Source organism: Mus musculus, chromosome 18, assembly GCF_000001635.26.
Source record: "Mus musculus strain C57BL/6J chromosome 18, GRCm38.p6 C57BL/6J".
NCBI classification, from domain to species: domain Eukaryota; kingdom Metazoa; phylum Chordata; class Mammalia; order Rodentia; family Muridae; genus Mus; species Mus musculus.
Window position 1 is genome coordinate 75,766,485 of NC_000084.6, and position 25,289 is coordinate 75,791,773.

The following is a 25,289-nucleotide window of genomic DNA, read 5'->3' on the forward strand; positions in this document are numbered from 1 at the left end:
GCCTCCTAAGTGCTGGAATTAAAGGTGTGAGTCAGTACCACCTGGCTTGACCCTGCCGTTTCTTTCCTGCCTTTAACGCTGTCATAAATCTTTACCCACATCCTCAATCCTTGTAACTCACATTGTCTCTGTACTGGTTGAAGCCATGCTGTGGAATCTCCTGATTCTTTGACCCCTCTCTACCTGTTCTTTACCCCAGTCAACTTAAAAAAACATTTTTTTTTTCAGACAAGTTCTTACTGTGTCTTAGTTGCTGCTCTACTGCTATGAAGAGACACCATGACCAAGGCAACTCTCATAAAAGAAAGCATTTAACTGGAGGTTTGCTTACATTTTCAGAGGTTTCATCCATTATCATCATGACAGGGAGCACAGTGGCCAGCAGGCAGGTGCTGGAGCAGTAACTCAGAGCTAGATCACGATTCATAGACAGAGGGAGAGACTCTGGGCTTGGTAAATAAAGGCATTTGAAACCTCAAAGCTGAGCCCCAGTGACACACTTCCTTCAACAAGGCCACACCTCCTAATCCTTCTAATCCTTTCAAATAGTGTCAATTCTTGCTGATTAAAAATTCAAATATCGGTCTCTTGCTGCAGCAACGAGAGTGGGAGCACCTGGAGCATGAGCTCAGAAGGAGAATCCACGAGTTGTAAGAAAATGGCAGACAAGCCGGACATGGGGGAAATCGCCAGCTTCGATAAGGCCAAGATGAAGAAAACCGAGACGCAGGAGAAGAACACCCTGCCGACCAAAGAGACCATTGAATAGGAAAAGAGGAGTGAAATCTCCTAAAAGCCTAGGAAGATTTCCCCACTCCACCCCACCCCACCCCACCCTGCCCCGTCATCTCCAAGACCACCTAGTGATGTGGAGGAAGAGCCACCTGCAAGATGAACGAGAGCCACAAGCTGCACTGTGAAACCCAGGCACTCTGAGCCCGCAGGTCTCTGAAGGGGACCCCTCCACTAATCAGACTACCAAATTTCACCGGTTTGCCCTGGGATATTATAGAAAATTGTTGTATGATTGATGAAAATAAAAACACCTTGTGGCAAAAAAAAAAAGCACCCATTCTTATTCAAACCACCATACACTGTAGCCCTGCTGGCCTGAAGCTCATAGAGATCTTCCTTCTGAGTAAAGTTAGGAAAGGCATGTGCCACCATGCCTGACTGAAATATTTAGGATTTTAAGAAAAGTAGGATGTTCAGATTCTTAGTTCTATTCAAAAGTCATTCTAGTTCAACTGTTTAGATTAGTGTGCTGATCTTTGAAAGTTCAGGACGTAAGGCCAGGCATATAAGGATCAAGAAAAATGGGAAGAGAGGCAAGGAAATATTGAGATAATGAATTCTGCCGCCATTACTTGACAATGAGTCATAAAGAGGTGTGTCCATCAGCTGGCACACATGCTCCGGCTGCCCACCCATTCTCAGTCTTCTGAGTAGTTCACAGAACAGGACTTGAGCCTTTTATTACATAGCCCGTTTTCATCTTCCATCTACAAATGGAAGGTGACATCCTTATGCTATATTAACTGGCTCCATGGTTACTGCTCAGAAATCCACATGACTAAGTAGAGGGTTCTAGATGAGAAGAATGCCTCAGTGTGGTATGCAGGATACATTTTCCATGGGGATCTGGGTTTATCCCGGAGTCTTGCCATCACAGGGAAGTTATTACCAAGTATGGTGGCAGCATTCATAAGATTGGAACTCAGCAAGTCAGGGACGGTAACGTAAGGAGGTATGTCTGTGTCTACAAGCTATGATTGATGCTATGAACAAATGAAGGTCATATTACTCAATAAGTGTTACCTTTGAGACAATTTAGTTAGATGCAACTTTTGTTACATGTTATAAGTTAAAACTTAAGAGTTGGCTGTCCATGAAAGCAACCAAATGTGCCTAATCTCACACATTTGCTCTGGTGCTGAAAATATGGACGAGATGTGCGTCCTGAAGGGCCTTCTGTGGAGTGTGGGTCTCTGTGGTCCACGATACTATAATTATCAGTTAATAAGGATGTAGTTTCAACATAATAGACTTTCTTAAAGGTCTGTGCTACCCAGTGTTGCAGACTGATCTTAAAAATCAAATTCACTGTTTGCCCAGGCCAGATGGAATTTCTACTGTCGAGGTAATAAAGCCACAATTTCCTGACCCATTCTAACTTCATGTGCCGCTGAGGAACATGCTTGTCTCAGGAGATGTAGCTTGTACTTCTGGGTTGGGGTTTGGGGAACTCTTCAGGCCAGGAAAGAGTTATTGGTGGAGGAAAAGCAGTTGACACCTGATGCAAGGAGCCCTGTTTTCTACCTTGGACAAGCTGCTAAATGACTTTGCTGTCTCCCAAGTGTCCCCCCTCCCCTTTTTTTTCTTTTAAACCTGGATGTGTGCATCACTGACTCTCATCTGCTGGAATAACCCTGGCAGCAGAGCATCTGTTCCAAAGGCTTTTATTACAGTTAAATCTCCATTGTCAGCCTTAGTGGATCAAGAGACAACTAGGAAATTAGTCAGGCATCCAGTGGTGTCTATGAAGATGTTCCAGGGACAAATAGCATATGAGCCAGCAAAAAAAGGGAAAGACTTACCGTCACTGTAAATCTAATAGATGGAGTCCCTGATGGGACAAAAGTAGAAGAGGAGAGCCTTCTAGGTGCACAAGTGGAATTCCACCTTTGTGAGTGTGTCTGTTGCTGCTGCCATCTCTGATGGATGCCAGGCTCCAGGAGCTTCAGATTCTGATGTAGACTCACAGCAGTGACTCTGCAGGGAGCTTCCAGGCCTTGGCCTTGGGCTGAACGATTGGTCCCTTTTGTTCCAAGGTATCCAAAGCATTAAACCCAGCAGCTACTGGTTTCTCCAGCTCTCCAGCACTTGGGCATTCAGACAGCCACTGGGAGACCATCAGAGGACCATGCAAGCTGATCTAGTGAGTAAGGCTGTATACAGGTGTTTCACATTAGAGTTGATTTTGTTCTTATAGGGAACCCCGATTAGCATAGCCCTCAAACTCGGCAGTGCATCAGAAGAAGCCTGGAAGCTTTAAAGAGTACAGGCACCCCAGACTTGCACTGCCCTCCCGGAACCAGAGTCTGTAAGAATGAAAGTCATTCTTAATTTTGACAACCCTGAGCCTCATCATGAGACAGGGTTTTACAATATGCACCTTTCAGCGTTGCTAATCTTTTGAGACTAGTGTCTGGATTTGAACTTAATGTCTCCTTGGCAAGTGTAGGATTCTGATCTGATAGATTTGATAGAGAAGACTATGTATCTATGTATGAATGTATGTATGTGTGTATGTATTTATGTATGTGTGTGTATCTGTCAGTCTTCCATTTCTCTTTCCTGCTAGGGGATATTTTAGGTATCTTCTAGAGAAAGTGGCTGCAATAGAATTACTTGAGCCTTAATTGTGTTGGATTCTGCAAGTTAATGAATTGTGCTGTTATGGGATTTCCTCAGTAGCAGCAGAGACTGTATCTCTTCACATGGTTGTGCCTTTAGCAACTGTTTAGAGTCATTCTTTCTATCTAAATGGACTGAAAATCCTGTCCCTTATCTGTTCCATCATGAGATTGAGACAGAAGTGCGGGAAGGCCTGCCAAAGCCCATTATTTTGGAGTGTGGCCCTTTGAGAAGCATTAATCTCTCTTTGGTATCTGGAAGTCAGAGTGGTTAACAAGAAGTCTGCGAGAGGTACTGCAGTGGCTAAACAACTGGAGTTAAAAGAAATGCAATCAGAGTAGATTGGGGTGTGCTGTTTCTTCCTCTTCTTCCTCTTCCCCTTCCTGTTCTCATTGTCCTCCTCCTCATCTTCTTCCTCTTCCCCTCTTCCTCCTCTCCTTCTTCCTTCTCCCCTCTTCCTCCTCCTCCCCTCCCCCTCCCCCTCTCACTCTTCCTCCCCCTTCCCCTCCTCTCCCTTCTCCTCCTCCTCCTCCTCCTCCTCCTCCTCCTCCTCCTCCTCTTCTTCTTCTTCTTCTTCTTCTTCTTCTTCTTCTTCTTCTTCTTCTTCTTCTTCTTCCTCCTCCTCCTCCTCCTCCTCCTCCTCCTCCTCCTCCTCCTGCAGGCATGTTCCATCTCAATGCTGCAGAATCTTGCAAGGATGGATGGACAGTGTCCACAGTGCCTTTGTTCACTGTATGGGTTTGGTCTGACCTTGCACTTGAAGATAGAGGACAAAGGGGAGATTGTACAAATGGGAGATGAACTGGAATACAGGAACTGAGCAATTATCTGGAGTTTGGAAATTCCTTTGAAGATAAAGGTCTTTCCTTGGCTAACTAGGTCTACTCCTGGAACTGGCTAGTTCTACGGTGGGCCTGTAGGAAGCTGCATTTCTAATAAGTGAGGAATCACCTTGATGCATAAGTCCACCGGACCCTTCAGACTTTTATCTCAGCAGCTTCACTGAGAAATCCAGCTGGCACAGCCGCAGAGGCCTGGGTTGGGACAGGACCAGGATGTTGCTGTGCTCTGGATTCTACTCCATCGGGAGCACCTTTTATAGGGGCAGCGTCATAGTTAAGGTTTCTATTGCTGCAACAATACACCAGTAACCAAAAGGCAAGTTGGAGATGAAAGGATTATTTGGCTTATACTTCCATATTGCTGTGATAAAAGGAAGTCAGGATAGGCACTCACACAGGGCAGGAACCTGGAGGCAGGAGCTGGTGTAGAGACCATGGAGGATGCTGAGTTCTGGCTTACTTCCCCTGCCTTGCTCAGCTTGCTTTCTTATAGAACCCAGGACCACCAGCCCAAGGATGGCACCACCCACAATGGGCCCTCCCCCATTGATCACTTATTAAGAAAGTGCCCTACAGCTGGATCTCATGAAGGGCTTTTCTCCATGGAGGTTCCTTCCTCTCAGATAACCTGAGTTTGTGTGTCAAGTTGACATAAGACTAGTCAGCCATAGGGAACCACGGCTTAGTGCATTCTCATAGGGTGGAACGAGGCTGTTCATCTCTCTAGGGTTTCGTTATTTCTATAAGCGGATGGCCCTTGGATCTCCTCAGCTACCAGTGTCTGTGGGACATAGCGAAAGCTGCATTTAGAGAGAGATTTATAGCACTGAGTTCATATGTGATAAGAGACTAAAATCAATAATCCAAGGGTGCACCATAAGAAACCAGGAAAATAAAAGGAATTTCGATCTAAAATAAGCAGAAGAAAACAATTGGTAAGAATGAGTGTAAAAATTAAAGAAATTGGAAACTAGGTGTCGACAGAGAGCATCAACAAACTCAAACACTGGCTCTAAAGTTAAGTCTCCACCTAGGCTGAGAAAAAGGAAAGAAAACTCACACTACGAATATTAGATATGGAACTGGGAACACCATTACAGACCTCAAGGACATTAAAATGATAATAAAAGCATGAAAAAAATTCCTGCTCCCCAGACTTATAATCTAACCCCAGATAGAGCAGCTTCCTGAGAGATAAAATGTACAGAGCCATACAAGGAGCAGAGAATTGGAGTGGGCAGAAAATGTATTTAAGAAATGGAATCAGTAAGTAACACGCTTTGCAGGGGAAAACAAACAACACACAGAGTTTACCAGGGAATTTTGCCAAACATTGAATTCTTATGTGGTCTTCCCTACTTAATGTTATTATCAACATCATTTGTAAGGAAGAAGAAGAGGAGGACGACGACATTCCCTTTCCACCTGGAACATTGTAGTCTCTTCTGTTTGCTTTATGTCCCGAGCTATCTCTGCTCTCTCATAGAGGAGGACTGGGCTGGAGCATAATGCCTCATGCCTAAGAGCCTAAAATACCTCAATTTTGGAAGCCTAGGTTTGAGACAAGCCAGGGACAACATGGGCAATGTTCTTGCATTCTGGGCACTGAGGAAAGATGGGTTGTAGGTAGGAGGGAAAGAAGTAAGCTGTGAAGGGCACCCCAACCTCACTACAGTCTCACCCGGCCAAACCCACTGGCTCACTCACTAGGTTGGCACAGACGCTTGTCAGCGTGTGCCAGGCACAGCCTTCTCCTCCACATGCAGAACCCAGCCTCGTCCTACCTGATCTCACTTCCTAGTCTCCTCCCTGGACGCTGAGAACAGAATGGGAACACCACTTCTTTATCTTTGTGTTTCTAGGAACCTGGCACTTAGTAGGTGCCTACAATGTCTTGTTGCCTGTATGCCTAAAGACTCCATAATGCTGCCTATTGAGCAAGGAGCAGACATGCTCACTGTGGCCAAGCCTCCTTTGGCTCTACAGACAAAGAGAACAGCCTCCTTCTCTGTCTCTCATGGCCCCCACTATGGCTGCCTTATTCCCGTGACTTCTTTGACAATGTATTTTCTTAGTTTAGTTTTGTTTTGTATTTTTATTATGCAGCCCAGTTGTCCTTGAACTCATGATCTTCCAGCCATGGGTTGGTACTGCAGGCACGTGCCACCACACCGGGATGACAGCATCTTTACATCTCCAAATTAAATCTTTTGCGATTAGGGATGGTATCATCTCCTTTAGCTTGCACCATTCCTAGCCCATCAGCCCCTGCTGTGAATTCACAGCCTAGTGTGAATTTCTTGTTAAATGGATCAATGTGTCATCTTCCGACTCTCCAGTTGTCATTTACCCTCCTGTTTTTTAGAGACAATGTGTTTGGACTTATTATTTCATAGCCAGTGGATCATCATGTGTCTTAGTTAGGGTTTCTCTTGCTGTGATGAAACTTCAGAACCAAACCAACTTGGGGAGCAAAGCGTTTGTTTGTCTTAAACTTTCATATTACTGTTCATCATTGAAGGGAGTCAGGACAGGATCTTGGAGGCAGGAGCTGATGCAGAGGTCATGGAGGGTGCTGCTGACTGGTGGATTACAGTTGCAGAACAAAGGCAAAGGCTTGGCAGCAGGAATAGCTGAGCACTCTCATGTCTTAATCTAAAAGTCAGAGGCAGAGAGAGCACACTGGGAAAGTCATGAGTCTTTTGAAACCTGTACCCAGTGAAATACTCCTGTAGTTGTCTTTTTGCTACTCTGTGGGCTCTTCTTTCTTCCTCCCTTCCCCATCCTTTTCCTACCCTTTCAACCCCTTAACACTAGCTAGGAGAGAAAAACAGATAGAGAGGAAAGGAAAGAGGTCCCTGGAAAAAGTCTGGAGTCTGGAACAGAACAGAGCATCGTTATTGTTAGACTACTTCTTGATGATTAGGGGCATCGAGTTCCTTTGGGTAAGTTTCATCTTTACCATCGGATATCTAATTTCTTCTTCTTTGTTCACGACTACTTAACAAACCACAACCAAGAGCAACCAACAGCATCCGTTAGCATCCAACAACAACCCACCAACAATCCACTCTACCTCTCAGGGCCCTGGCACCTATCTACCCTCTGAAAAGTCCCCAGAATTCCAAACGTCACACAATCACAGAGACTATCTTCAGCTGGAGAAATCTCCCCGCCTCCCTGTTAGAGCACGAGGCAAATCATAGTCAGCTGCTGTGGACCATTTGAAGCCGCCCCCTATCCCACACCTGGGTTTAAAACTAAAACATATAATGTTTCTGGATTTTTTTTTTTCTAAAGAAAACAAAATCCCAAAACTGTCACTCCACACTTCCTCCAACAAGTCCATACCTCCTAGTTCCTCCCAACAAGATTTACCAACAGAGGACCAAATATCCAAGCATCTCAGCCTCTGGAGGCCATTCTCATTCAGACCACCACACCATTTCACTCTCATTCAGACCACCACACCATTTCACTGGCCCTCTGCAACTGTTCATATAAAGCTGTCTTCAGAGTTTCTAGCAATAACAAAGTCAATAGAGTTTGTGATACCCAGAAATTGCAGTTTGCTAGAAAATTCTAATCCCGGGCACTGTAATCACGTGGGAGGATTTTAGACAAAGGCTTTCCATACCACGGAACTTCTCACTTGTCAAGATTTTCTCTGTCATGCTGGGCCTTATCTCTCAGAGATCAGAGAGGTCAGGTGGCCCACTCTCTCCATCTTCCTCAGACTGGAAGTTAGGGCACTGGCTTCCATTGGGAATGAACATCATTTTCTGCCTTTCTCTGTGTCCTGGGGACTGAGGGAAGGGGTCTTGGCTAGCAGGTGCCTTGGTAACCTCGTGGTGGCCTTTGTCTAAGCATCCTCAGCCTCCCGTGCTTAGCCAGCATATCGCTAATGCTGAAGACACTGGACTGAGACGTAGTGGGAAGGCCTTGCAAGCGTGAAGAGTTCAACCCTCAGATAAAACCCTACATGGAGAATCCAAGTGTGGTGGTGCTGGCTTGTAGTCCCAGTGCTAGGGAGGTGGAACTAAGAGGATCGCTGGGGCTTCCTGACAGGCTTACGGTCTCTAAAAGAAAAGAAAGTAGTTACCTCCCGAGGAACAACACCTGACATTGTCTTCTGGATTATACACCACACACACACACACACACACACACACACACACTCATACACACTCACACACACTCACACACTCACACATACACACACACTCACACACACACACTCACACACACACTCCACACACACTCACACACACACACTTTCACACACTCACACACACACTCACACACACACTCACACACACATTCACTCACTCACACACGCATTCACTCACATACACACACACTCACACACATTCACTCACACACATTCACTCACACACATACACACACACACACACACACACACACACACACACACACGTGCTTGCGGTGAACTCATTATCCAGCTTCCCAATCCAGCAAGTTTCTTTTTCTCCAATTTTGTCTCTGTCGGTCATACTGCTAGGAGCTCCTCTATGGTCTTGTAAGGGTTAAATGGTTAACAGAGAGCATTTAAGTCAGTGGCTGGCAAACCATAAGTACCACAGGCTTTGGGTTACTATCATGCCACACTTCGGGTCTTTTGCTGTTGCTGCAGGTCACACAGAAAGGGGTCTAGGATTCTCAAAAAGCTTCAACTCCTACAGAGCTGGCTGAGGTTGGTACAGGACTGCTGACTGCTCCAGAATTAAGATCCAAAGGTGAATCCTCATCTTGGTTTTGTTCCCTAGGAAGCTGACATCTCTAAGCCCCATGTCTGGCTCTCACGTGTGCTTCTACTGTCTCTAACGCATCCCTCGGGGAACATCGGTTCCTGCAGCTGCCTCTTAGAAAAGATGAACTTCCGGATGAGTCACACTGGGGAAGGCTTTTCAGGTGGATCAGAAGGCCAGGCTAAGGGGTGGTTTAGACTACAAGGCTGGGCCTGAATTGAGGTGAGTGGAGATGCCGCCTCTCCCTAGGGCAGGGCACCCCCTGTGTATAGTGTTCGCAGACTCTCCCAGACACACCTAATCTTTAACGATCCCACAATCCTGGCTCAGAGTTTTACTGAAACCACCAAGCCCTTGCATTTAACCACAAGAAGAAAACCACATCTTTTGAGCTGATTTGTTTTGCCTTTTGCTTTTCTCTCTTATTCTCTTTTCCCCTTCCTCATTCCCCATTCCAACATAATTCTGTCTCTCTCTGTCTCTCTTCACATGTCTCTGTCTGTCTGCAAGCATATATGCATATCTGTCTCTCTGTCCATATCTCTCTTTGTGTGTGTGTCTGTCTGTCTGTCTCTGTCTCTCTGTCTCTGTCTCTCTCCCTCTGTTGTTCCTATCAGAAAGCTGTCCCCTGGTTTCTTGTGACAAGAGTGCCCAAGATTTGGCTATGGAATCTATAAACAAAGGACGCCCACAGCCCTTAGGGCACTTGGGGCCAGCCAACCCAACCCCATTCTCTTAGATCTGAGGCCCTGCTGAGGGCACTGTCTCAAAGCCTGGAAGAGCCAGGGTAGGGCTGTGTTGAGTTTGCAGGCTCTGTGGGCCTGGTGGTGGTGACCTAGCCTTCAGTCAATGCCAGGCTTTGTAGAGTACTATAGGACTGGCAAGGCCTGTGGGTTAATGCTGCCTTCTCGGTTTCCCTTTGAGCTGCCCACAGTCAGTAGACTTCCGGTTTCGGGAACACAGACTCCTTTGTCTGGGGTTGTAGAGTTCTCTTCAGGATAGGCAGGGGAGGCAAAGTCGGGGGAGGCTATGAGTTAGCTCCGTTTTGCTGTGCACTTGGTCTGGATTCTCCATGTATCTCTACAGTGAGATGCTCACAGTTCCTGCTGAGAGACTGAGTAGAGTGCACCTCCAAAATGATGTGTCCCTGAGCACCAGTTTTGAAGTTATAATGGTGAGTGGTCAGGCAGAGAATTTATGATACCAGGCCCACAGGTTCAAATTCTTTCTATGGGCGGGTAGTTACTTAAATAGGGCAAGAATCAGACATAAAATGTAGGATACAAGTTGGACTAACACTTTAAATATTAAGAACATTTACATGTTTAAAAACTTAGTTTTAAAGGATTCTTTCAGGCAACTAAAATGTATCTCTGATGAGATATAACCCCCAATGAGTTCCTAGCCCCTTTCCTAATGCCACAGCTGGGCTGTTCTGATACAGAGGGCCTAAAAAAATATCAGAGTCCCGGAAAGATTCCTGGCCACCACACAGCCAGCACTAGGTACCCACTAACAAGTCAGGGCTTAACAGAGGGGCAGCTGCTACAGCTGAGCAGTGGAGTGTCCACTCTCGTGTGTAGGACTTGGGTTATAGGCATGTCTCATCAGGGTCACTTTAGTGTCATGAGTGTTAATTTGGGGAATGGAGCCCAGGGCTTCATACAGACTAGGCAAGTGCTCTGAGATTAAATTTAGACTTACAGTTCCCAAGCCTCTAGCTCCGGGAGCATCTAAGCGACCTCACATCACGGGTGTGACTCAATCCGTGCTGGCTATGACACACTGCAACCCTTTGCTAATTCCACGACAAGCTGGAAGCTTCCCAGTAACCAGTGGTGGCTCTGTGGACTGGATTGAAGGTTCCTGCATCTGTGGCTCTGATCTGCCACAGGGAGAAGGATGGGAGGCAAGGTCAGATTTTCCCAGACGATGTCTCTTTGGATAGGGAACAAATATTCTGCTGATGGGCAGTTGATGTTTGAAAGCAGGCTGCTAGGGTGCTGGGATTTCTCACCAGATCTGTACTGCTCACCCTTGGCAACTGCAACTTGCTTACCTTAGCAAACAACAGCTAATTTGCTCTTGACCTTAGCAGAAGGAAGACTGTCCAAATCTGGGAAGTGGGTGACTCTCTCTAGGATTCACACAGTTAGATTCGTCACTAGTTAACTTGTCAAGGCTGGTGATTGCCTGGCATCTCTGGATTGCCATAAACACTATCACAGCACCCCACGAGTACTTCTAAAATGATTAAACATAGTGGTTTGAGTGAGAATGACCCCCATAGTACATATATTTGAATGCTTGGTTGGCAGTTGGAACTGTTTGGGAAGGATTAGGAGGCGTGGCCTTGTTGGAGGAGGTGTGTCACTGGGGATGGGCTTTGAGGTTTTAAAAGCTCATGCCATTTCCAGTGAGCTCTCTGATACCCTTGCCTCATACTTAGGGATCAGATATATGTTCTCAGCTACTGCACCAACACCATGGATAACTTCGTGCTGCCACACTCCCTGCCATGATGGTCATGGACTCTAACCCTCTGCAACTGTGGGCCCCAAATTAAATGCTTTCTTTTATAAGGTGCCTTGGTCGCAGCGTTTTGTTGCAGCAATAGAAGAGTAATTGATGGAAGCTCCAGTTTAAAGGTAGGAAGGGGGGACAGATTCTTTACTTTTTAAAGAGAGGCCCATTTTACAAAATATTTTTCCTTTGCAGCTCTTTAAATAGCCTAAGCCTAAGTTGATGAAGAGCCTTGGTTTGTTCTGTCCACAACACTATTCCTGGTTTTCCCTCATCCCTCTGTCTCTGACGTTCAACCAGTCCACCCCTAATCACACTGAGAGTTGTTACAACTTGCTCTATGGTAGACACCCTGATCAGCACTGTGTGAGTGATCTCATCCAGTTGACCAAGACTATATCCATGTGTCCTTTTCTCATCTGAGAGAATATCAGTGTGAAGAGTTCCAGAGGACTTTGATGTGAGGTTGGCAGAATCAACACTGAAATCCCAGCCTAAGGATGGACACAGGACTCACTCAAATGAAACAGTAACCCAAGGACTTTGGCTCACCACACTGAAGATGGACATGAATGTCATTCTCTGGCTCCCCAAACTCTCCTGCTCTTATCCACTCTTCTGGTCTACCCTGGATTGCAGCCACAGAAGCGTCCACTGCCTTTCCACCTCTGGCCTCCCATCCTTCCCCATGCCCACTCAGGACAGGAAGTGCTCAGGCAGGAGACGTGTCTAGCTCCCTCACACCCCAGCTCCCACTGAGCCTTACTAAACCTCTCAGGCCCTTGGATATACTTCTTGTCCCCAAGAACTGAGATGCTGGTGTGCATGTCTGGTAGAGATAGGTGAATCCCTGGAGTATTAGCCAGACAGCCTAGCTGAATGAATGATCTTCAGGTTCAATGAGAGACACTGTCTCAAAAAAATGAGAGTGAGAGGGAAAACATCTAATGTCAGACTCTGACCTACACACACACACACACAGACACACACTCACACACATTCACACACACATGCACATACACATACACACACTCATGCACACATTCACACACTCACACACATTCACACACACATACACACACATACACAGACACAGACACACTCACAAACACACACAGATACACACTCATGCACACATTCACACACGCATGCACACACACTCACACAGACACACTCACAAATACACAAACACACACTTACACAAACACACTCATAAACACACACAAACACACACAGACACACACACAGATATACACAGACACCCCCCCACACACACATTGACTTCCTGTCCACTCTTCAAAAGGGAGTCTGCACAAGTCTTAGAGGATCAGGGAACTCATGTTGTTCCAGTCTGTTGGGAGACAAGAGGTGCCCTCTCCAAGGCTTTCCTACCATCAGAAGACCCAGGAACAATGGCCTTGCGTTTCACAGCGTCCTGTTCAATCAAGTTTCCTGAACCAATATGTGCCAGCCTTGAAAGGGTTAATCCTGGATCCAGCCAGCCCTTCCCTGGCCTGGTACACCCACTCCTGAATATTGGCCCAAGCCTCCTGTTGCCCCGCTGTGGGTCTTTGGGAAGAGGACAGATTCCATTCAGGCATTACACTAGTTGCCACAGGCTTGTCTGAGCCTGTGACATCCTGTCCTCCTCTTCCCTTGAGAATGGAGCAGAAGTTATAACATAATTAGCCTAGAGCCTGTGCTGGTTCCCAACTCTCCAGACCAATGTCTCCCTGCACTGTGTCCACTGACCCTAGGTCATTATCTCAGTTCTTGTTGTATACGTGAGGAACAGAGGTGCATGCGTCCGAGGGGCTCTGCAGCAGCTGGAGCTGGTGTGACATGGGAGTTGGGAGTGTCTGTTCCTTGGGCTCATCATGTAGAGCTTTACAGAAAGTCCAGGCTGCCACTGAGGCCATCTGGAAGAGGAAGAAGCACAGAGACAACAGCATAGTCCTGCAGTGAAGGTGGCTCTAGCTGGCTGGCCCAACAGTGCACCCATTTCTTGTAAGGTGTCAGCAGTAATTGCTTCATGGTTCTGCTCCAGTCAGGTTTGTGGCTAACTCTTCAGGCTTGATGGATTTTGGCAGCCAGTCTTTAGAAAGAGGTCTCTGCCGGCAGCATGTATACCGCCCAGTGAACTGACAGAATTTTCTGTGTTTCTTTCTGAATTGAACCATGCAGATGCGGCATTTTGGAAGGGAGTCCTGCCAATGTATGGTTCCCCAAAGCTTAAAGTCCTAGATGCCTCAGTCTTGTGGCTAAATAACAGGTTTGAGACAATCCAATGCATACTTACTAAGAGAATGCCAAATGCCAGGCCTTGTGTTGGGCTCTGATGATCTAAAGATACTTAGGGTATGCACATAGCCCAGGCAGACCCAGATTATAGCGTGTGCACATAGCCCAGGCAGACCCAGATTGTAGGGTGTGCACATAGCCCAGGCAGACCCAGATTGTAGGGTGTGCACATAGCCCAGGCAGACCCAGATTGTAGGGTGTGCACATAGCCCAGGCAGACCCAGATTGTAGGGTGTGTTCATAGCCCAGGCAGACCCAGATTATGCCTCTGGTGACCGTCTGCATTGGTATGTAGGTCTTACATGGTATACCACCAGCTCAGTGGATCCAGTGCTGTAGGCTCAACTCATATCCCATCAAAAAGACTTTCTTTCTTGGACTCATTCACAAAGACAGCAAAGAGAGAGAGAGGATGCTGACTCTGTGATGGGTACCCTATGGGGCAAAGGGGGCCTTGCACATTTATGATATTGTACTCCAACAGAGAACTTCAATACATGGCTGAAGGCCCACGTAGCTCCACAGTGGGTGTGGACATGTGGTACCAACAGCCCAGACTGTGTGTGAGCCCCTATGAGAGACCTGGACACTGAGCCAGCTGATCCCACCCTCTGTGACCATTGCAGCACTATGGAGTAATGAGGTCACAAAGGCTTATACTTCCTGTGTCTGGAGAGAGTGACTTTACTATACCTAAGTATCCAGTCATAGATGGCTCCGACTAGCAACTGGGGAGGGTTTCCTGCTAGAAGTAGGCTTCCAGAACAGTCCAGGCCCACTCTAATCTTTGTCTTTGAGAACCAAGGAAGCACTCTCAGCCTGCCCCATAGACTAAGCCTGGTTGTTTGTGCTTCAATCATGTAACGAGGCATTGGGCTTGTGTCTTGCCAGCCTTCGGGATTTTAGGGCTCTGAGAGCCTCTAGGAACATGACATCTTTTTCATCTTGTTGCTCACTGTCTGATTAGCACAGGTGTGGGAGACTGAGACTGGGTACCTGAACAGATGCCTCTGTGACCCCTGTCCCACCTCTCTGGGGTCTTGGGTGGGGACTTCAATAGGTTTGGGGAAGGCAGAGTGTTAAGGGAGTCACAGAAGTCACAGACCTGCAGGTGAGTGTGAGCCAAACAGCCAGCTGAGGGAAGTATTGCAGGCAGAGGGATAGCAAATGCAGAGAGCAAGGCCCAGAGGAGCAGCCTGCAGCCAGCCCAGACACAGGGATCTGGAGGTAGTGGTGAGCATAGGGCCTGTGGGAGCTGAGGTCAGCCTATGGGGCCTACCAGGTTGTGGAAAGGACTTGGGGCTTTACCCTGAATGGTGTAGAAAGGCATGGACTGGTTCTTGGCAGAGGAGGGACAAGGTATGACTGACGCTTCCTCAGCAGCCTCTCACTGGTTGTGAGCACCTTGGGCTTTGCAGGAGGATGAGAGGCTGTAGAGAAGACAGGAGCTGAGGGCATGGAGGACATCAGAGGCCAAGTAAAGTCCATGGGGGAGCTATGGAGGAGTTAAAGAAAGGGTTACTCATCACCAGAGGGCAATATGTAGTGAAGTGAGGTCACCTGTCTCAGGTCTGAATAAAGTAGCCCGGAGAGGGAAGCCAGCTCTCATTTTAGTACAGTGTGAGCCTTCTCCTGAAGAACCAGAAATATTTATGTTACAGGCATCTTACAGACAAGGAAATGGACGAGATACAATCAATACCTGTCTGAGGTTACAGAGTTCATGAGCGGCAGAGTCTGGATCTCTGCTCGGTGCAGTTAACTACTGAGCCCCAAGTCTTGCCACAGCTTCAGACACAGAGGAGCAGGGCACAGGAGACTCTGTTTGGTGTTTCCAGAAGCTAGCCAGCGCTGGGCTAGTCTGAACCTGGCGCCTGCACTTTCCTGCATCACCCTTAGTTACTGGCTGGACCCAATGCTGAATTTGACCTTGACTGTCATCCCATATGAATGAGGCTACACTGTCATTCTGGTGACAAGGCTGTTTCTCAAGTTCCTGTACTCTTTGCTGCCATTTTTCCCCTGCACTGGTATTTCCAGGCTGACTATGTGTATAGACAGCGCTGACGGCTCTAACTTCTCCACTCATCCAGGGCTTCCATCCTTCTGGGGGACTGTTGTGTCCTGAAGTGGAACTTGACATGGTTGTCCATAAGAACAATCCAGAGTTTGTAGCTCATCCTGCTGACAGGGTCCCCCCTACCACCACAGCCCATAGAGCAGACAATGGTGAGCTCCTGGCAACACTGGGGACCTAAAGCAAATTGCTCGGTGATTCTGTTTTGTGGGCAAGTTGAGAGGAGTCAGCCACAATCAACACCCTTGACACCTAGCTAGAAAGAGGCTGACCCAATGTCACACAGCCTCCAGACCCAGGACAAAAATGGAAATGCAGATCTATTTTGCTCTGAGCCAAGCACTTTGTTTTTTTGCAGAAGAGGAGGAGATGAAAAAGTCAAGGCTCCCTTGAGGTTTCAAGTGACAGAGGGTGCATTTTGAGAGTAGATAGGGAAAGGCAAGGGTGGAGGTGTGGAGCAATGGGGTGCAAGGTAGGTAAAAAAGGAAGAACATGGCGCAATGCCAAGGCTTAAAAGTGAAGTGACCTTTCCAATATTATAGTTTGACCCAAGATAGGCATGATCAATGTCTCAAGCATCATCAATACATCTTAAACACCACACACACACACACACACACACACACACACACACACACACAGAGACACAGACCCACACAGACCCACACCACACACACATGACACACACACCACACATACTCCACAAACATCACACAAATAAACACACACACACATATACACACCACACACACACATACACCAAAGGCCTTCAGGCATAGGAAGTTGCTATTTTTTTTTTCTGGTGATACCAATCTATAAAAGATACTAGGTTAACATAGACAGGGGTATGGAAAGCCATGTAGAATGGCTCTCCAGAAGGGAATGGCACAGCTGCCTGTAGATCTTTAATGTCACAAGCCACTGTACTCTCTCTGTCATCAGAGAGTTCAGGATACCAGGCTCTTCATGCAGTGTGAACATGGGAACCTTCTCGTTTGAAAGGACACAGGGTATCAGATCAGCAATCAAATGACTCCTGTAAGTTCTCTCTGCACTCCCAAAACTCTGGCTGGATTTGAGTTTGTGTCCTGGGGAGGAGCTGGGGGGAACTATCTCAGGTTTCTCCTGGCTCATCAGGTAACAAGGTTTTCAACCTAACAAGCCACCAGAGGGCGCCCAAAGACAAACCCCTGGAAGTCACCGAACCTCTAGCTGAGAAAGCCTGGTTGGGTATGGATTGCCTAGTGCAAGCAGAAGTTGAAATACACAGAGAGGGCTCAGAGCACAGGAGTGTGGCATCTGAAACCATGCCCATCTCAGAGCCTTTCCCTTGCAATGGCTGTGGCTGCCCTCAGAGCAGTATCCATTAAATCCCACTCAGAGACAAGGTGGGTTATACATGTTTGTCTTTGTTCCCAAGATGAATTGTAAAATGTCAAAACGTCTGTGGATGTACAAAAACCATGGCAGACAGGGAACACAGAGACCATTTCCTTATCCCACCATGATGGCCATTGACCTAGGCCACCAAAGCGAATGAACTGATTCCCACCCACTGGCATTGGCTAGAAGTGCATTTCATCCAGGCAGGCACCCATGGCCTTCCAACTCACATGCCCGCTTCACGCTGGATGAAAAACTATTTCCGTGGTTCCACAGACAGCCAGTGTTCCTTGAGAGCAGGGACCATATTCTACCAATCTTTGCTCCCGGTTGAACTAAAATATATCTAAAACATATGGAGACCAACTGGGCCGGCTTCCAGTCAGACCTGGGAAGAGAGAAACATGATGCCTGGATGTGTCTCACATAGTGGAAAATTTGCAACTACTTGGCTTTCCATTCTAAGATTGCTGTCAACAAGTTACATGGAGGATGTGGCCACATCTGGCCTAATGCCTACTTCTAGACAGCAAAGCTCTACTGAAATATAGCCATGCCCACTTGTGCACACATTGTCTATTCTGAGTTTTGCACTCCTGTGGGGTCCACAGCACATCCCCTTCCAGGGCTGCTTCACTATCCCTCCATAGGAATCGACAGCCGCACGGGGGGAGCCAAGGATCTCGAATTTGTCTTTCCAGGCCTGGCTATTGTGCTACACTGAGGATTCTCTACAACTGTTTAGAATGTATACAGGCCAACTCAATTCTATCTCCACAGTTTATAATGTTTTGTTGAATTTTAATTCATATGTAGCACAATTTGCCCAAGTGTGCACATCACTCCATTGCCTCGTATTCCTGTCTTGTGAGTTTTCTCCCTCCTTTACTCCTTAAAGGACACACATATCAACTTAGGAAGCGAGCCATACTAAGATGTAAGGTCACCTAGAACAATGCTAAAACAAGCTGGATCCCATGGGATCGCCAGGCCACCTATCCTAGGCAGTGGCCATCAGTGGCCAGCAGAGGTTCTCAGAAGTGGACATGGAAGTGGAGATTTCTGGTTCCTTTGGAAACTCAGCTGTGTCACGTTATGTTTTTTGGGAAGCTGTCTTGTGAGAGGATGTTTTGCTGAGGCAGACGCTTGTGAGGGCGCACGATGTTGTGATGTTTGGGAAGGGTATATAAGTAGAACCCCACAGGCAGTGTAAGGAGGCTATTGCATTGCCATGCCATGCAGTGCTTTGCTGGGATTTGCTGGCCATGCAACATTTCACCGGGCTTCACTGGCAACAAAATGTTTTGCTGGTTTCAGTATTTTGCTGGTCTTTGCTGGTCTTTGCTGGTCTTTGCTGGTCTTCCCTTTGTAGAGAGAAACACGCTAAAGAACTTCTCATGGTGTTCCGGCTGATTCTTGCTGCTTCTGCTGACTCAGGCTGATTTGACCAGAGCCTTGTGGTTTCTGCTGGATCAAGCAGAGCTGCTGCTATTGATTTGTGTTTGGTGTTTGCCATTGGTCTGAACTGCTGGTATCCTGACAACGAAGAGTGGGATTGCCCCAAAGAACTACAGCAAAACCCTTTTTCTATAGATCTTCTTCTTCTACATCTGGTCAGTGGGTTAGAAAGGAGGCTAAAGCATTTAAGAACCCTAAATATACTATCATATCATCTGCAAATAGTAATATTTTGACTTCTTCCTTTTCAATCTGTATCCCTTTGTTTCCTGCATTTAGTTTGATGTTGACTACTGGTTTGCTGTATATTGTTTTTACTATGTTTAGGTATGGGCCTTGAATTCCTGCTCTTTCTAAGACTTTTACCATGAAGGGGTGTTGAATTTTGTCAAAAGCTTTCTCAGCATCTAATGAAATGATCATGTGGTTTTTGAGATTCCACCTCACACCAGTCAGAATGGCTAAGATCAAAAACTTGGGTGACAGCAGATGCTGTCAAGGATGTGGAGAAGGAGGAGCACTCCTCCATTGTTGATGGGATTGCAAACTGGTACAACCACTCTGGAAATCAGTCTGGTCGTTCCTCAGAAAATTGGACATAGTACTAGGACCCAGCTATATCACTCCTGGGCATATACCCAGAAGATGCTCCAGCATATAACACATGCTCCATTATGTTCATAGCAGCTTTATTTATAATAGCCAGAAACTGGAAAGAACCCAGATGTCCTTCAACAGAGGAATGGATACAGAAAATGTGATACATTTATACAATGGAGTACTACTCAGCTATTAAAAACAATGAATTCATGAACTTCTTAGGCAAATAGGTGGAACTAGAAAATATCATCCTGAGTGAGATAACCCAGTCACAAAAGAACACACATGATATGCACTCACTGATAAGTGGATATTAGCCCAAAAGCTTGGAGTACCCAAGATACAATTCATAGACTACATGAAGCTAAAGAAGAAGGAAGACCAAAGTGTGGATGGGGGAGCAAAACACTCAAGGGAGGAAATACGAAGATAAAGGGTGGAGCAGAGACTGAAGGAAAGGCCATCCAGAGACTGCCCCACCTGGGAATTCATTCCATATACAGACACCAAACCCACTATTGTGAATGGCAAGAAATGCTTGCTGACAAGAGCCTAATATAGCTGTCTTCTGAGAGGCTTTGCCAGAGCCTGACAAATACAGAGGCAGGTACTTGCAGCAAACCATTGGACTGAGCACGGAGTCTCCAATGGAGGAGTTAGAGAAAGGACTGAAGGAACTGAAGGGGTTTGCAACACACAGGAAGAACAACAATATCAACCTACCAGAACCCCCAGAGCTCCCAGAGACTAAATCACCAACCAAAGAGTGCACATGGAGGGACCCGTGGCTCCAGCCACATATGTGGCAGAGGATGGCCTTGTTGAACATCAATGGGATCTCCTTGGTCCTGGAAAGGCTCGATGGCCCAGTGTAGGGGAATGCCAGAGTGGGGAGGCAGGAGTGGGAGGGTGGGTGGAGGGAACACCCTCATACAAGCAGGGCAAGGGAGATTGGGATAGGGGGTTTCCAGAGAGGAAACCAGGAAAGGGGATAACATTTGAAATGTAAATAAATAAAACATCCAATAAAAAAAAAATAGAACCCTAAATAAAGTAGGTCTAAAATAATCTAAACCTATGTGCCACTGGGATGGAGCTTAAAGTATAGAAGATGGAAGAGAGGGTTACAGGCTCAGTGCCTTGGTAGCTTGGCTTGGAAGTGAGCCAGCAGCTGGCCCAGATGCCTAGGTGTCACACTAGCTAGGAGCATTGGGTGGAGGCTCTTTGCAGTGGAGACTGACTTGCAGAGAGTGGCTATGTGGAAGCAGAGCAGTAAGTCCTGGCAAGGGACCAGAGAGCCACATCTCCATGTCCAGCGCCTACCTGACTGTCTCCAGTTCCACCTCCTGCAGTGACACAGACCCCACATTCACCTTTGAGACTGTCAGGAGAGGCTCTGTCCTGAGCATCCTCTGGTTGCTCCCTTCATCTGCTATGGCTATACCACCGCCTCTGATCATGTGGCTAGTTAGCTCAGGCACAGCTGCGTTTGTTTCTAGTTGTGTGTGCAGCTCTTAGGGGAAGCCACTCACTGCTGAAACGATGTCCTTCTTGGCCCGGAGAACACTGCCAGTCACTGCTGACTCCACTGAGGTCCAGGAGTTCCTTGGCTATTCTTACTAACTACCAGCCAGAACTAACACAAACCAGTTTAGACTGGCTACGGCAACTGACTTCTCAGAGAATCTTCTGTCCATTTTCCATTTGTCAAATGGTTAGTCCCTTCTCAAGGGAGCCTGACTTTTAACAGGAGAGGAACGGATGAGGGATGTCTTGTTGGGTGGGAAGATGAATTTTCAGTTGAGGATGCTCTGGTGTCCCTTGGGCCATAGATTGCTGCTTCCCACACAAACTCCTGTCGTGGGCAGCAGATCATCATGGGGGTTCAGGTGTTGTGAGCATGGAATACATTCCCCAGGGGGACTTTGATCTAAAGTTTCTATTTTAAACAATTCAGCGATAGCACACAGACAGAAAAAGGTACAAATTTTATGTGAATTTCTGAGGGAAATTCTCAGGGCTCAAAAGACAGTTTTCTTGTCTTTTGGGAAACCTAGACTCACCCAAACCACCTTTTGAAGAAAGAATGTAGTCACTCTCTATTTAGTGACCGCCACTGTAGAGAGTGATGCTGTCTATTCTAGGTAAAAATGGCCAAGTATGGACCATGCAAGAAAATCATCCAAAGAGAAGCACACACCCATGTGATCTGCCACCTAGACCACACTGCAGAGACCCTCCCAGGCTCAGGGTCGTGCTCCCTTGTTTTTAACAGACACAAAAACAGAGACACACAGTATGGAGCGTCTGCTCACACTGCAGATGGAGCAGGTTGGTGGTCTCACTGTGAGTCTCATTCCTGAGTCATACCAGGCTGTTGGCCCCTAGAGACTGAGGCTGGGACGTGAAATTTGGGAGGGGCTTCTCCGAAACCGTTCTGGCGATGGTACAGTGGGTTTGGATTCAGATGGACACTTCCAGGTGGGGAGCAGCTAGGAAATCCCCATGCTTGTCTGCCAGAGTGACCCTGGATTCACTCTGTGGCCACAGCCAGAAGAGAAAGACAGGCTTCTATGCCAAAATTCAACTCAGACTTGTGTTTGATTTTCCCCTGGGAGAGTGGGGGTGGGTGGTGGGTGGAGGAATTGGTTCTTAGGGAAAACAAGACCACTTCCTCTAAGCTGTGAAAGACTACCTTCTTTGATCCTGTCCAGGGGCTGTTTGTGATAGCATAGTTTGGCAAACAATGGGGAAACCCAGCAGGCTTGGAGTTTTCCAAAAACCAGGGCACTTGAGAAGCTGGGGAAGAGAAGACTTAATAAGAATCTGGGGGAGGGAGGAAGGAGAGTGATTTAAGTGGGAGTGGGAGGAACCGTACTGCAATGGTTGGGAAACCTTCCCAGAGCTGAGGCCTCTTGTCTTGGGTTTCCGAGCTCTTGACCACCATACCAGCCATGGAGGCTGGGGCTGCAAAGAGACTTGTCAGGTGACTCCATCTCCCTAACTCTCCATCCATTGGTGGTCTCTGGGACTGGCAAACCTGCCTTTTTCACACAGCCCTGCATTGCCTCCCCCTACAGTTGTCTCTGAGTCTTCCATTAGAATTGGTTTCCCAGTGTGCAAGATAGAAAAGACACCTGATGGGTCCCTTGTTTTTTCCCCAGAAGTCTGTGGGGGCAAAAGGCATCTGACGGCAGACTTCTGGGCACATGGCTAACAAAGTGCTTCACAGAGAAATCTCGTTCATTTCCCAGTGTTTTCCTTCAGATGATCAAGCCAGGCCTTTGAGATTATGGAAGGAAGAACTTCAGACCTTGGGCAAGCTACTTATTTATATTTATTTAATTTCACAAAACCAGATATTTTTGAGTTCCAAGAAATGGGGAGGGGCAACATCATGCAAATCATGCAAATCTGGGTGCTAGATACCTTCCCTGAGAGCAGCAGCTAGTGGAAGGCCTGCCCTGGTGCGCAGAAATTCGGCATTTGGAGCCAACTCAGCTGTAAAGGCAGTCCACAACCAAACCAGTGAATTCTAGCTCACCTTCCAGGGCTCTGTGGCTGTGAAGGGACCCTCAAAGACTGATGCTCTCTTTCCAGGGAGGAGGCCAGAAACCTCATAGGACAAGAGCCCACAAGAGCTGTGGAATTTGGCATGGCCCTGCCATTTGCTCCCTGAGCCTGGATCTGAATGCAGCCCAGGATCCTTGGCAAGGGGCCATGTTTCAACTGGCATTCTCTGCCATGGTGGAAGAAGCAGCCCAGGCCGGACATCCTGTGCCAGCAGGGTTGGGGGAGATGCTGAGAGCAGCCTTCTCAGAGGTCCCAGCCTCCTGAACAGGCAGCCACACACTTCCATTTAGCACAGAAGTGTTGGCTCTCAGCTCAGCACCAGATGTTTTTAAAACTCAGGAAAGGAGTGGATTTCACTGGACAGGATTTGTGCATGCTCTAGGATTCGAGGGAACAATCATCACTGGCCAGCCAGGCAGCTTTTAATTCATCTAAAGTTCTTTCCTGATAAACGGATCTCACTGCAGAGAGACAAATGAAGGTCTTGGAACATCTCTCCTGTGGTTAGAGCTGAGGAAGGACCAGCATGTGTTTCCCTGATCCCTGTGGTGGGAGGGAGGGTGGGAGGGAGGTTATATTGTAGCAATGTCCCTGGATTGGGAGTAACTCTGAAATACTACATGGGATGTTCAGGTCCACATGAAGATCCTGCTTTTGAGGTCTTGGAGATGTCCAAGTGGGTAAAGCACCTGTCCCACAAGTGCAAGAGAACTGAGTTTGGATCCCTTTGACTTCATATGTGCTATTGCACATGTGAACCCGAACATATACACATAAACACAAATGTACATACACATAGACATCAAGGTGCACACACAAGTTTTAAAAAGGTTCTTTTTTTTTTTTTTTTTTTTTTTTTTCGAGACAGGGTTTCTCTGTGTAGCCCTGGCTGTCCTGGAACTCACTTTGTAGACCAGGCTGGCCTTAAACTCAGAAATCTGCCTGCCTCTGCCTCCCAAGTGCTGGGATTAAAGGCATGCACCACCATGCCTGGCTAAGGTTCTATTTTTTAAAGTGCACAGGATGCTGCTGACAATTCCTTAAAGGGACATTTTCTAAATCCACAGATGTTTTATTATCTTTAAGGATGTTATCTAAACAGTAGGTGTGGCTTTAAGACTCTTCTCCTTAGGACTGGGTGGGAAGGAAAGATAGAAGTCCCCACTCTAGCTCAAGAAAACAGGCTCAGAGATTTTCTGGGTTCCATAAAATCTAAGGTCAGAGTAGGTCTCATAGGGGCTGGAGCTGGGAACTGAAGGTCACAAGGAATGGAGATAGATCTGGGTTCATTCTCTGTACCCAGTCAAAGCTTCTGCTACTCACCTGGGGTCCTAGCTTGCAATTAATGTCACTGAGTCCTCTTGTGTTGGGATAATCTTTCTGTGCCCTGTGTAAAGGTTGTCTTTGTATTAGTCAAATGTTAACTTCTGTACAAGCAGAGTGCTGAATACTTTCCAGACTTTGGTACTGTTATTTTTATTGAATCATCACCCAGTTAAGTATTTTGTAAACAGTCTTCTCCATTATCTTCTGATTGGTTTATTATAGAGGTAACAACCTATAGCAGGACAGAGGAGAACAGGCAGATCCTCTGGGCAGAGATAGGAACTGTGGGAAGAATTGAGAGTTGAGGAATTCACCAGCCAGACACTGAGGAAGATGGATGTATTGGGACATAGCGAGCAGTAATGGGTCACGTGGCAAACACGGTCTAGAATAGATGGGTTTTATTAAGTTATACAAACGAGTTAGAAAAAAAGCCTAAGCTATAAGGCTTATGTTTTCTTTAAATAATAAAAGGTTTCTGTGTCATTATTGGAAGTTGGCTGATCATAGACACAGCTCAGCCATATTTGGCGCCCAACATGGGGCATGGACCTATGACTCTTAGTTCAAGATTCTCATGCTCTACTGACTGAGATAGCTAAGCACTTGAGTGGGTCCTGTAAGCAGTTGAAGGGGAGCCAGTCACTGGAGCTTCAGCTCTCTTCCCAGGTTGTGGCAGAGGAGTCATCAGGTCCACCGTGGCTCAAAAGGAACCCCGGCACTCGGGCACTGGGGCAGGCAGGACCGCAGGGCAGCCTGAGAGTGCCTGCCACAGCGCAGGCCCAACAACTTCCCAGAGCTGTGGCAGAGTCATCAGCACAGCCAGCCGGGATGCCCATGGGTAAACGCCTACAGCCACGCAGATGCATGGCTAGTTGGATAGACTTGGTGTGGGCTGGCCAATAGCAGCTCCAGCTCAGAATGGATAGGGCAGCCTGCTAGACAGAGCTGAGGGGGTAGAGCTAGCCTCCAGTGCCATATGCTAAGCTGAGTCACCAGTAACTACAGGGAACAGGAGCC

General features: G+C 47.1%; 1 long non-coding RNA gene and 1 pseudogene across 1 annotated transcript; both read left to right on the top strand.

Moving 5' to 3' along the window:
• On the top strand, positions 584 to 1,055 carry Gm20570 (predicted gene, 20570; annotated as a pseudogene).
• On the top strand, positions 14,547 to 15,817 carry 1700034B16Rik. Its single transcript, XR_877561.1, has 2 exons — positions 14,547 to 14,963; positions 15,514 to 15,817. It is a non-coding gene; the product is annotated as an RIKEN cDNA 1700034B16 gene (long non-coding RNA).
• Positions 15,818 to 25,289: the final 9,472 nt, after the last annotated feature.